The sequence below is a fragment of the Ptychodera flava genome, chromosome 6, assembly GCF_041260155.1.
Source record: "Ptychodera flava strain L36383 chromosome 6, AS_Pfla_20210202, whole genome shotgun sequence".
Lineage (NCBI taxonomy): Eukaryota > Metazoa > Hemichordata > Enteropneusta > Ptychoderidae > Ptychodera > Ptychodera flava.
The window spans coordinates 30,151,728-30,162,753 of record NC_091933.1 but is presented as its reverse complement, the minus strand read 5'-3'; the positions used below and the strand labels follow the sequence as shown (position 1 = coordinate 30,162,753).

The following is an 11,026-nucleotide window of genomic DNA, read 5'->3' as shown; positions in this document are numbered from 1 at the left end:
ATGAAAGCGAGGCTTTACCCCGTTTTGTTTTTCGCTACAGTACGCCCGACAAGGGAGGGGAATTTGACAATGTCGCAAAATATTGATTATTATTGATATTAAATATTTTATGTTACATAATACTTCCAACGTTCTGTTCTGTTTAGTTTCGACATGCATATTCTAGCATCGGAATGGATCGATTTTGCTGCAACAATGTGATAAAATATTGCAATAATACTCGTCTAGTGAGTGCTCTTTTGGTAATTTTAGCGTAACGGTGTCCGGCCAGACAATAACGACAACACGCTATGACTTCACTAGTTCTATACTTCGGACTTTACGTGTACACAAACGTAAATAGTACAGGCCTTCATTCTCCGTTTTCTTGGCTTTCATTTTCATTTGTAGCGTTCAAAACACGCGGTTCACGAAGAGTGAGATTCTTATTACATGCTCATTTACACGTTTAATTAATTTCTGTAATTAGGCTGTATACACCCTATTCACGCGGCAGCCATATTAAACTCAGAACGAGGCTGTTAACGCAAAGTTGTCAAGGACGCTGTCGTCAATGACTTTAGCAAGATGGCCGCTCTCAAAATAGCAGACGACGTTCTTTCTCCCGCTCAAAATTCAAGGCGGGGTCCAAGTTGCCCATCGTGGACTAGAAGCCTTGCTAACGTGCCTGAAATATCTATGGAAGACGTCACTTTCATCGTGAAAAATATGTCAAAGGCCCCAAAGAATAACCTTAGAAAAGGATACAAATTTTTCCATGGCTCTTATGTACACGACATGAAAGGTAAGTAACGATCAATCCATAACCTACTGTAAAAGTTACAACCCAACCTAGAGTAGTATGTAGGCACAGACACGATATGTAACATTGCGAATTTTATTGTTTGTTGTGTGTTGCGGAATCCCAGTGATATTACTTGCGTGTACATTGCCGGTCCAGATAGTGTTGTGCCTGAACTTTGACTCTTCTAATGACATGTATAAAATTTGCATGCGCATCTAAATTATGCAGGAGGATAAATCATTTCCAATTTTTGAGCTACTTTTTCTAAATTTGGATTGATAACACGATAAAGATGATTAACCATAATACAAAAAAGCAAACTGTACAAATCCTATGACATTGGGAACTCCTGTTCTCGAAGTATTTGACTCTTTCTAGATGTCAACTGTACATAGATTTTGGTCTGTGCCCTATAATACAGATCGCTCACATTGAGTGTGCTAGAAATCTTGTTTCAACAGCTAAAATAATAGTATAAAAAGTATAACAATTTTAATATATTTACTTATGAAAAACATGACAATCTGCACTGCCCTTCAACTTCAAGCCTATGATTTGGTATCAATATTACCATGAGCCTCAAAACTGTGAAATAAGTCCAGCCTCTAAAGTGCCTCCATCTTCCACAGATATTCATTTCAATTGTGGCTTGACCACATCTTAGTACATTCAAGAAATGCTATTTTCAGAGTCTTGCCTTAATTGAGAAAAGCGGAGAATTGTATGTCAGAGTGGAGTGAATACTCTCCCATCCTTTCAGTTGGTTGTACTGTGTTGTACTTTTAAAGATTCAAATGTGTACATCCACCATTAATGCTGTCCATTATATTTTTGTACAGCGCCCATTTTCTGTTTGTAGTACTGAAACTTCCCCATGCAGTCCCACTTAGTGGACAATTATACTTGATATCTCTGAGTTAGAACATTTCCATGAACTAATTTTATCTAAATATAAAATCATGAAAATAATGTCAAAAATGTCAGCTCATGTGCCTTTAACTGACTCAATCTCAACACTGTGACCTTGAAACTGGTAAAAAATATTTGACTTAGAGACACAGTCAGCCTTTGGAAATATTTCCCTTTAATTTTTTCTCTTTCCTTTGATAATTTCAGTAAGAGTCTTTGAAGAAGGGTGTCACTTGAAGTGTTTTTGCTTCCGCTCCATGAGAAAGAATGACCCACCTCAGAAATTGACAGTAAGTGAATATAACTGAACAAGACTTATCTTGATGGTGGCAATCATAATTATGTTAACAAGCTTGATGTATAACATTTATCAATATTTTGGGTAGAATAAGCACTAATTTATTGAAAGATTGAAATATTAAATTTTCAAAAATGATAGCACTGATTGATCAAAATCCAACCAGTTGATTTACTGATTGAAATCTTCTAAATGATAGCTGCTATTAAATCACAATCAAACCACACTAGCTACACACTGACACATCTAGTTCCTTAACAATCAGTAGTAATGAAAGTACATGCAAATGAGACTTTCTCAAACACTAAATTGGTGTAAATCTATCACTTTATGATGGATAAAACTATTGAAACAGACAACAGCTATATGAATCTTGTCATTGGTTCTTAAAATAGTAACTTAAGTTTTACATCCCTTTGATTGATCATTGAATTTCATTGAATTTTTATGTAATTTTATTTATAGATCACTTTGTTGAATGATAAGTCCATGAGAGACCATCTGTGTTCCTGTACAGCTGGCAAAGGCATGTGCAATCACATAACCGCTATGCTCTACCAGATAGCCCACTATAAGACCATGGGACTCAAATCAATACCAGAGATAGTGTGCAAAACATCAGCACCTCAACAATGGCATGTACCACCTAGGACTCATGGAATCAAACCCAGGGATGTAACCAGCGTTAAATTCACAAAGCCAAAGTCTGAAAGTTCTAATTCATGTGTAAAGAGTACCTTGTATAATCCAATCAATAGTAATTTTCCTGATTTTAATTTAATGTCTAATTTACACAAATCTATGTCTGTATCTCATCAATCTGTACAACTCCTTCAAGTACTTCCTCATAGCTTTGATAATTTAGAGATGATAGAAACTTCATATGGAAATGTAGTAATGGGCAGTGTTCTTTCCTATCAATTACCAAAACCAGAATATGACGGATCAATAATAAAACTCCCCCTACTGTTACCTTTTCCTAAATTACCCCTTAATAATTACCATATCCAGTTTCATTATAATTTTGTTCTAAGTGCCTCCCAACAGCAGTATTTTCATGGTCTTCAGAAACACTAACAAGACGGCAGAGTGATTGCCCAGAATGGCATAAACTGAGAAAGTCCCGAATCACTTCATCTAAATTCAAAGATGTAGTATGCCGTAAAAAAGACTTTGATGCACTGGCTGACAGACTGACATCAACAAAGGACATACAGACAGCAGCAATGAAGTATGGCATAGAACATGAAGCACAGGCAGCTTTAGACTATGCAAATAACAAAAACGTAAATGTGTATTTGTGTGGGTTTGTTATTCACCCTGATGTACCTTTCTTGGGTTCATCACCAGATAGGATTGTGTATGACCCAAGTCAACTGTCACCTTTTGGAACGCTTGAAATCAAATGTTCCACCCAAGCCTCGTACACAAAGTGTACTTATCTGAAATGTGAGGGTGGGACATACAGCCTAAAGAAATCACATCAGTACTACTACCAAGTAATGGGACAAATGGGAATTTCTGGTTTACCTTGGGGGGATTTTGTGGCATGGACAGAAAATGACATACAAATAGAAAGAATCTGCTTTGATATAGATTTTTGGAATGAAATGCTTAATAAACTAACAAAATTTTATTTTGAAAATCAAATAATGAAATTTATGTAATTAATGAGAGTTAGAGATGGGGCAATTTGTTTTTGAAATGCTCGTGGGAGGGTGTAAGTGTATATTTAACTGTGAGTGAGATATAATTGACTGGCTAGTCATAGGAGGGCTAGTAGTTAATGGACGAGTGATAATAATAATTTTATTGACGTTACAAATATCTATTTCTTGTATAAATGTAATGAGGTATGTCATACTGTCAATATTGTTCATAATGTGACAAAGTTTGGCATCACCTTCACTCAAGCTTATGTAATTTTAATTGCTGACCACCATGGAGTTTAACAGCCTGCCTTGATTGTTATGGACAACACATAAGTTGATATAGAAAGACTTTGCACATGAAATCACTAGCTGGTAGTTATCAAATACCCTGTTAAAACTGAAGCACAGACATTATATACATTAGTTATCAAGATACTGCTTTAATGCATATATTTCCACTCACAAGAGTATACATAAAATGCTTATCAATGAACTGATATCAATGAAACTGTCACTTAATAATAATAATAAATAATAATATTAACAATAATAATAATTACATATACATAGCTGTATTCCATGTTGCCAGTGAAAAAATAAAGTGTATTCTTTCAAGTTGATATGCAAATAAGCAAACAAAAAAGGAATACTTGTGTTTTTTACTTACATGGTCATCTTTGATATTTGTTTACCCTATACACCCGACTTACATGAAGAAATATCTTTGATACTAAAAGCATTGCAAAATTGCCTCTCAGAGATCAAAATCAAATTTTTCATACTTTAAACACTTGTGATAAACTGGTATTTTTTAACAGAATGTATGAACTCATTATTGATATGCAAATTGAAATAAACAAGGTCTTCCAGCTATATTTTCTTTAAACACTTCTCTCCTAGTATAAAATACTATTGACTTTATGTTATTTATTGTGACAACCAGAACTGTAATCACTTTTGTCAACATTTTGACAATTGAGTTTTTGAGTATTTATTACATTAAAAATTGAAATATATACTATTTTCTGTATAACATTAACCTATTGTAATTTAACAACATGTTTTCTTGTGAAGTAAAATTTCAAATATATAAGATGTGCATCAGTGTATTGTTGTTTCTACTGTACTGTTTCATTAGTGACAAATACTACCACATCACTTGTCAAAATAACTTCAGTATCCCTCAAAAGCTGCGCAAGTTCATTGAGCTCTGTGATATAATAATGGTAATAGCAATTATAAAGCGTCAATATCCAAATGACATTGTGATCCGGGATGCTGAACAAAACAAAAAAATACCAATACATGACAAGATCAACATCTTAATTTTTAAGAGCAAAATCACATCAGTAGAGTAGCAATATTGACTGATCTGCTGACCTTAAGTTATGACCTTGGTCATAGAATGAGATAGGATATGATAGATGATTGGGAACAGGCTCACAGATACACTTAGAGCTGATAATTAAAATCTTAACAATATTTTACTATGTAACCAGTATTCACAGCAACTGATAAATGAATGGTGTGGGATGAAAACTGACATTGGAATATTTTTACAATTCTTGCAGCTATGTTTTTAACAAATGGAATCTCATTATTCAATCTTTGGAAGCCCAAGCAAGAGGGAGTGTGATAAATATTGATGCATGATGTAATAAAAGCATAGAACAATTGTTCAATTGCATTTACAGTCTAAAACGGACCTACAAGTATTCAAAGAAATACAATTACAGACAATGTGAGCAGTGAGATATCTCTATAAACCACGTAAAGGCAAGAATGGTATCTTTCAATTCGGGAAACAATATACCTCCTATTTACAGTTAGCATATGAGTTGCTTTGGGAATTAAAATCAGATGAAACAATCTAATAATTTTCAATCAAATTTTCATACATAATAGCGTACACAGCAACAAAGAATCATGACAACTGTTTTTGAGAAATATTGATGTTGAATTTATTTATATTTTGTTTTGTTGGAATCATTTTCTTGGACACAAATTACAAATATGGTGCATTACACAGATTCTTGGCTGGCACTGAGAATTAGTCTCATGGTTACAATGTGCCAGTAAAATTATTGGTTGTAATCTTCCATCGCTAGACAGTCTTTACGAGGACCATGTTCTCAAAAAGTCTGTCTCCATTGTCAATGATCAGTACCACCCTGCACACAATTTGTTTCAACTTATGCGTTCTGGTGAACGTTACCGTTCAATCAAGTCAAGTTCTAATCGGTCCCTAAACAGTTTTTACCCTACAGCAATTCGCATGTTAAATGAATGTAAATCGAGTACTGTGAGAGCTCACACATCTCGTCTCTCATAGTTCCTACACTTGTACTTCTGAAGTCGGCGCTTTTATTCTAACATGTTTATTTTTAATTCTGTTTCTTTTATTTTGTGTATTGCTCTTTTATTCCCTGTTTTTTTTATCTCACTGTCTGTCCTTTTGTTTTCGCAAAACCAAGATGTATTTCATTGTATGTGCAATAGCGTATATATATGACAATAAATTATTACTATTATTATTATTATTATTATTGACATGATGTGTGCTTGATAATCAATACTTAAGAGAGTGTCTGTAAATATAACCATGTCCTAACACTTGAGGTAGTCACACGCTACTTAAATATCTAATTTTAAAGTATTTACTATACACTGATTAGTTCATGGAAAGAGTAGACAGTAGTCAGTTATGGCCCATTACCCATCTGTCTCAGGACTCTATGCAGGTAATGCAATCAGCACTTTTCTTTGTCAACTTCAAAACAATTGTATGTTACAAAACAATTGTATGTTACATACTAGGTATGAGTATGAAACCATTAATACTCTCCAAAGATAGGTCCAAGGATCCATGATGACTCATTAGGTAAACCTGTAAACCTACAGGGTTAAATGGTATATTTACAAAACAATGGTCATAATTTTAAAATCCATATATTTTTTCAATTATGATCCCCTTTGATATCAGTGTAAACCAGTGTCACATTCTGAAGACATGCAGAACTAGACTGACCTGCAAACCTGGTAACACTCTAACTTGAAAAATCATATCAACTTCACCATCAAGGTATTTATCGTGAACAAACAGAGTGTAGTCAGTTAAAGATTCAAGACGCTAGCTATTTGAATGAAATAATTTGAGGAAGTCATTGCTTTGTCAAACATTGAGATGATGATGATATCTTAGACTGGTATATACTTGCAAGGTGTTAACAATTCCTCATCAAATCAGTGACATCTATAATTTTATTTTGCAAATATAAAGGTCAAAATGTGGTTGCAGCAATTTTGTATTCCAAGATATCAGCATTTTAGGGTACAGGTTGTCATTCAAATAATGGCCCTTTAAACAATGTAAGGAGACAGCATACAGTCCATAGCTGAGTTGCTGATCCAGCTAGACTAATCGGTAAAACCGAATCAAAAAAATGATACTCCTTCACACGTCGTATTGCACGTTCAACATGGATTCTGAGCCTAGCTATCTCTTGTGTCTCTTCAACTTCACCTGAAGAGAATTGGCCTCTGGTATCTGTGAGAAATGGGGGAATGTTAAGTTTAACACCTTTGGGTTCCAATAAATCTTGGATGACAAAACCTTTGTCAGCCATAATACTATCCCCCCTCTCCAATAACCCAACAATACCACACTGTTTTGTTATTTCCTTATCAGAAATGGAGCCAGCATAGAGTCCTGAGACAAAACTAGGACATCCCGATGGTGTTATACCTATGAGGCCTTTGAAAGTGGTTGTACCTTTATAGTGAGAAAAAAACTCTGAATTCAGACTTAGGGAAGATGGTGTTTGTATTTTCACTTCTGTACAATCCAGTATTACACGGGTTGATGGATAAATGTCTTTAAAGCAGCTAGGCATGTGCTTGTCGATCTGTTCCCTGCTAGGCCAAATAGGGAGAGAACCTAGCTGAAAATATAAGAAATTACTCCATGTTATGATTATTCTACTGACTGTAGATTGGGAAACATTAAATCTAACAGACAAATCTTGTTGAAATAAACCTAACCTAATTTTAACAAGAGACATAAAAAACTGATCAATTAAAGACAAACTTTCAAAGCGAAAAGAAACATCAGTTAATGTGACATCACTACTACCACAATTTTGCCTTTGAATTTGACTCCAGCGAGTCATTTTCTCAGCAGAAGGTTGTAGCAACTCAAAAATATGAGTAAATAAACTATAAGAATCAAAACCTGTATAAAACTTAATTAACTGAGGATCACTGGAAAATCTCTGAACACAAAACTTCTGCAATGACAACTGACTCATTTCCTTCTCAAGTCTTTCAATGTGCAGTCTTGCCTCTTCTAACTTTTCTTCTGGTGATTTTTCTTCATGTGGTGCGAAGTAATCGTGGTCACAAGGTTGGGGAATAGGTGCTGGGGTCCTTGATGTTGAAGATGTTTTGCATGTAGTATTGGATTGGCTGGAAAAATACAAAAGAAACCAGGGTTGTGTTGATTAGATAGATACTGCTCTATATTTAAAGAAAATGAGACAAACTAAACATGTTTTTATTACCATTTACGGTGAAATTAGAGATGCAATATAATAATACAATAATGATATAATGTAGAAATAGCATAAATAAAATAGTTTTATTGTGCAACATCACTTCAGGCATGCTTTTATGTCAGAAATGTGATATTATTCATGACAAATATTTGCCAAACATGTACACACTGCATGACATCACTTTAAGAGATTACTGATAGTCCACATAATATTAAAGTTTGTTTGGTACAGAGACATAAAAAAACATTTTAAGCAACAGCTACTACTGCTTGCAGTTACCTATGATCTTAGGGTTGTATTAAGATACATTTATATTTTTAATGGAATATAATTGGATCATTTGCCTCCTCATTTGATGTACCACATTTTTTGAGATTGAATGAATGAACCTGCTATTTGTAATCCTGTTTCCATAGGTTGATCTGGCGCCGTTAACAGAAAAAAGAAAATTCAAACACAATATCACTATTACATTCTTCATATTTCATCAACAATGTCGCACCATGGATGATATCTATCACTGTTTCTAGCCTTCTGATTTATAAACATCGCAGTCAAGCTACTTCCAAAACACACTTACCTATCATCATCATGGACAGATTGACGAGAAAATGGTGGCTTTCTACACTGGGAATCAATGTGTTTCCATGAAAAAACTGAGGGAACAGCATCTTTCACAAGGCACCGCTTACCAGTCAAAGTCCTTGTAAACTGCTCAGGTTTAAAATGAGCTGAACAAACTTTTGTGTGAGGTTTTATCTTGAACAAAAAAAATAAGAAAATAGTTTTAAAGCTATAGTAGCAGATTAACAAGGGTTTCATCACTAACCGGGTAACCCATGAGAAGACAATACAACAAGAGCAGGCCACATAAACAGCTGCAAACAACAAAACCCCACAAAAACACTGAAACAATACAGCACAGCTCACAGCATTACATAAAAACGAAAGGGATGGCTTTTGGTTGAAAAAAATAAGCTACATTCAAAATATGTACAGTGCAAGGCAGAACTAATCAGAAAGGCAGGAAGAGGCCGGTGCTAATTGGTCGAAAGTTGTAACATGTGATCATTTGACTCGAGAAAGCGCGGTTTTATCAGTTAACTCTTTTCGTGGCCAAACACCGTATAACTGTGCCAATTTCAACGTCAGAAACAAAATGTGCCAAACAATAGTGATAAAAGAGATAAACAAGCCTTTTGGTTTCACTTTTAGTATTAGAAATAGAGTTAATCAGCATTGCAGCGGTAACACTTTTCCGTTCGTGTTCGCGTACCCTGCCTGACCATACAACGCAGTTTCCGCCCTGAGCCGTCACCGACCTTGTCACGAAAGCCTAATATTAAATTGAGCGGCTAGTGTTTTAAGATGACTGGATATTTGCACACATGTATGAAAGCTACCAGTATTTAGTTGTATTTGAAAAGATGGTCACCCTCGAGGTTCCTGCACCTACAGCACCGTGTACCGGCATACCGGTACTAGGGCACTTTTACGTGTGTACGAAGTTTACAAATGTCATCAACACCAAAACGAAAACCATCAAAGATTCATCGCCTTACCTGGAACAAGGGGCCGACATCTCGACGTACAGCTGTAATCCACTGTTTTCTCTTTGAGATGTCAAGTGGAAAACTATGAAATGACAGCTCTTTCGTGTATCTTGAGTCATTAGTACACAGAGGAACGCAGCAGTGATAGGCCGCCATCTTCGCTTGTGCAGAGTAACAGCGCAGGCGGCAGAAGTTGCAACTGAAAAATGACCTGAGGGCAGCGCTGCCCCAAGGGCAGCTAAGAGTAGAGGAAACATGTGCACAACATTCAATGACGTCACTGATGAACTGTATATCTGCCCTGAGGGCAGCTCAGATATATTGCTGCCCTCAGGGCAGATTGGCAGATAGGATAGGAAATGTATGTCTGCCCTGAGGACAGCTCACATATGTTGCTGCCCTCAGGGCAGATTGGTAGATGGGATAGGATATGTATGTCTGCCCTGAGGGCAGCTCTGATATATTGCTGCCCTCAGGGCAGATTAATAGACATACGATTATGCAATGATGTGTGAGCATAGCAAATGTGTGTCTGCCCTGAGGGCAGCTCAGATATATTGCTGCCCTCGGGGCAGATTGGTAGATAGTATAGGAAAATTAATGTATGTCTGCCCTGAGGGCAGTTCAGATATATTGCTGCCCTCAGGGCAGATTAGTAGATATACTCTATGCAATACTTTTAGGACAGGAAATGTATGTCTGCCCTGAGGGCAGCTCAGGCATATTGCTGCCCTCAGGGCAGACATATTTATATATCCTATCCTTAAAGTATTGCATAGTGTAATCTACCAATCTGGACTTAGAGCAGCAATAAGTTTTGCATAGTGTATATCTACCTATCTGCCCTGAGGGCAGCAATATATTAGAGCTGCCCTTAGGGCAGACATACATTTCCTATCCTTAAAGTATTACATAGTTTATATCTACTGATCTGCCCTGAGGGCAGCAATTTATTAGAGCTGCCCTTAGGGCAGACATACATTTCCTATCCTATCTGCCAATCGGCCCTGAGGGCAGCAATATCTGAGCTGCCCTCAGGGCAAACATACAGTTCCTCAGTGACGTCATTCGATGTTGTGCACATGTCTACTCCGCTCTGAACTGCCCTAAGGGCAGCGCTGCCCTCAGGTCATTTTTCAGTTGCAACTTCTGCCGCCTGCGAGTAACAGCTGGTCGATCACATCACATGTCCTTGCGTTATTAGCCTCGTTCTGAAATCAATATGGCCGCCGCGTGAAAGGGGACTATATCAGTATTAAGTGCATCGATTTAAATTG

General features: G+C 36.3%; 1 long non-coding RNA gene across 1 annotated transcript; it reads right to left on the bottom strand.

Annotated features, from left to right (window-relative positions):
* Nucleotides 1-6,193: 6,193 nt before the first annotated feature.
* LOC139135446 (uncharacterized) lies at nt 6,194-9,922 on the bottom strand. Its single transcript, XR_011552995.1, has 3 exons — nt 9,759-9,922; nt 8,777-8,936; nt 6,194-8,107 (listed from the first exon to the last, which is right to left on the bottom strand). It is a non-coding gene; the product is annotated as an uncharacterized lncRNA (long non-coding RNA).
* Between the last annotated feature and the right edge of the window lie 1,104 nt (nt 9,923-11,026).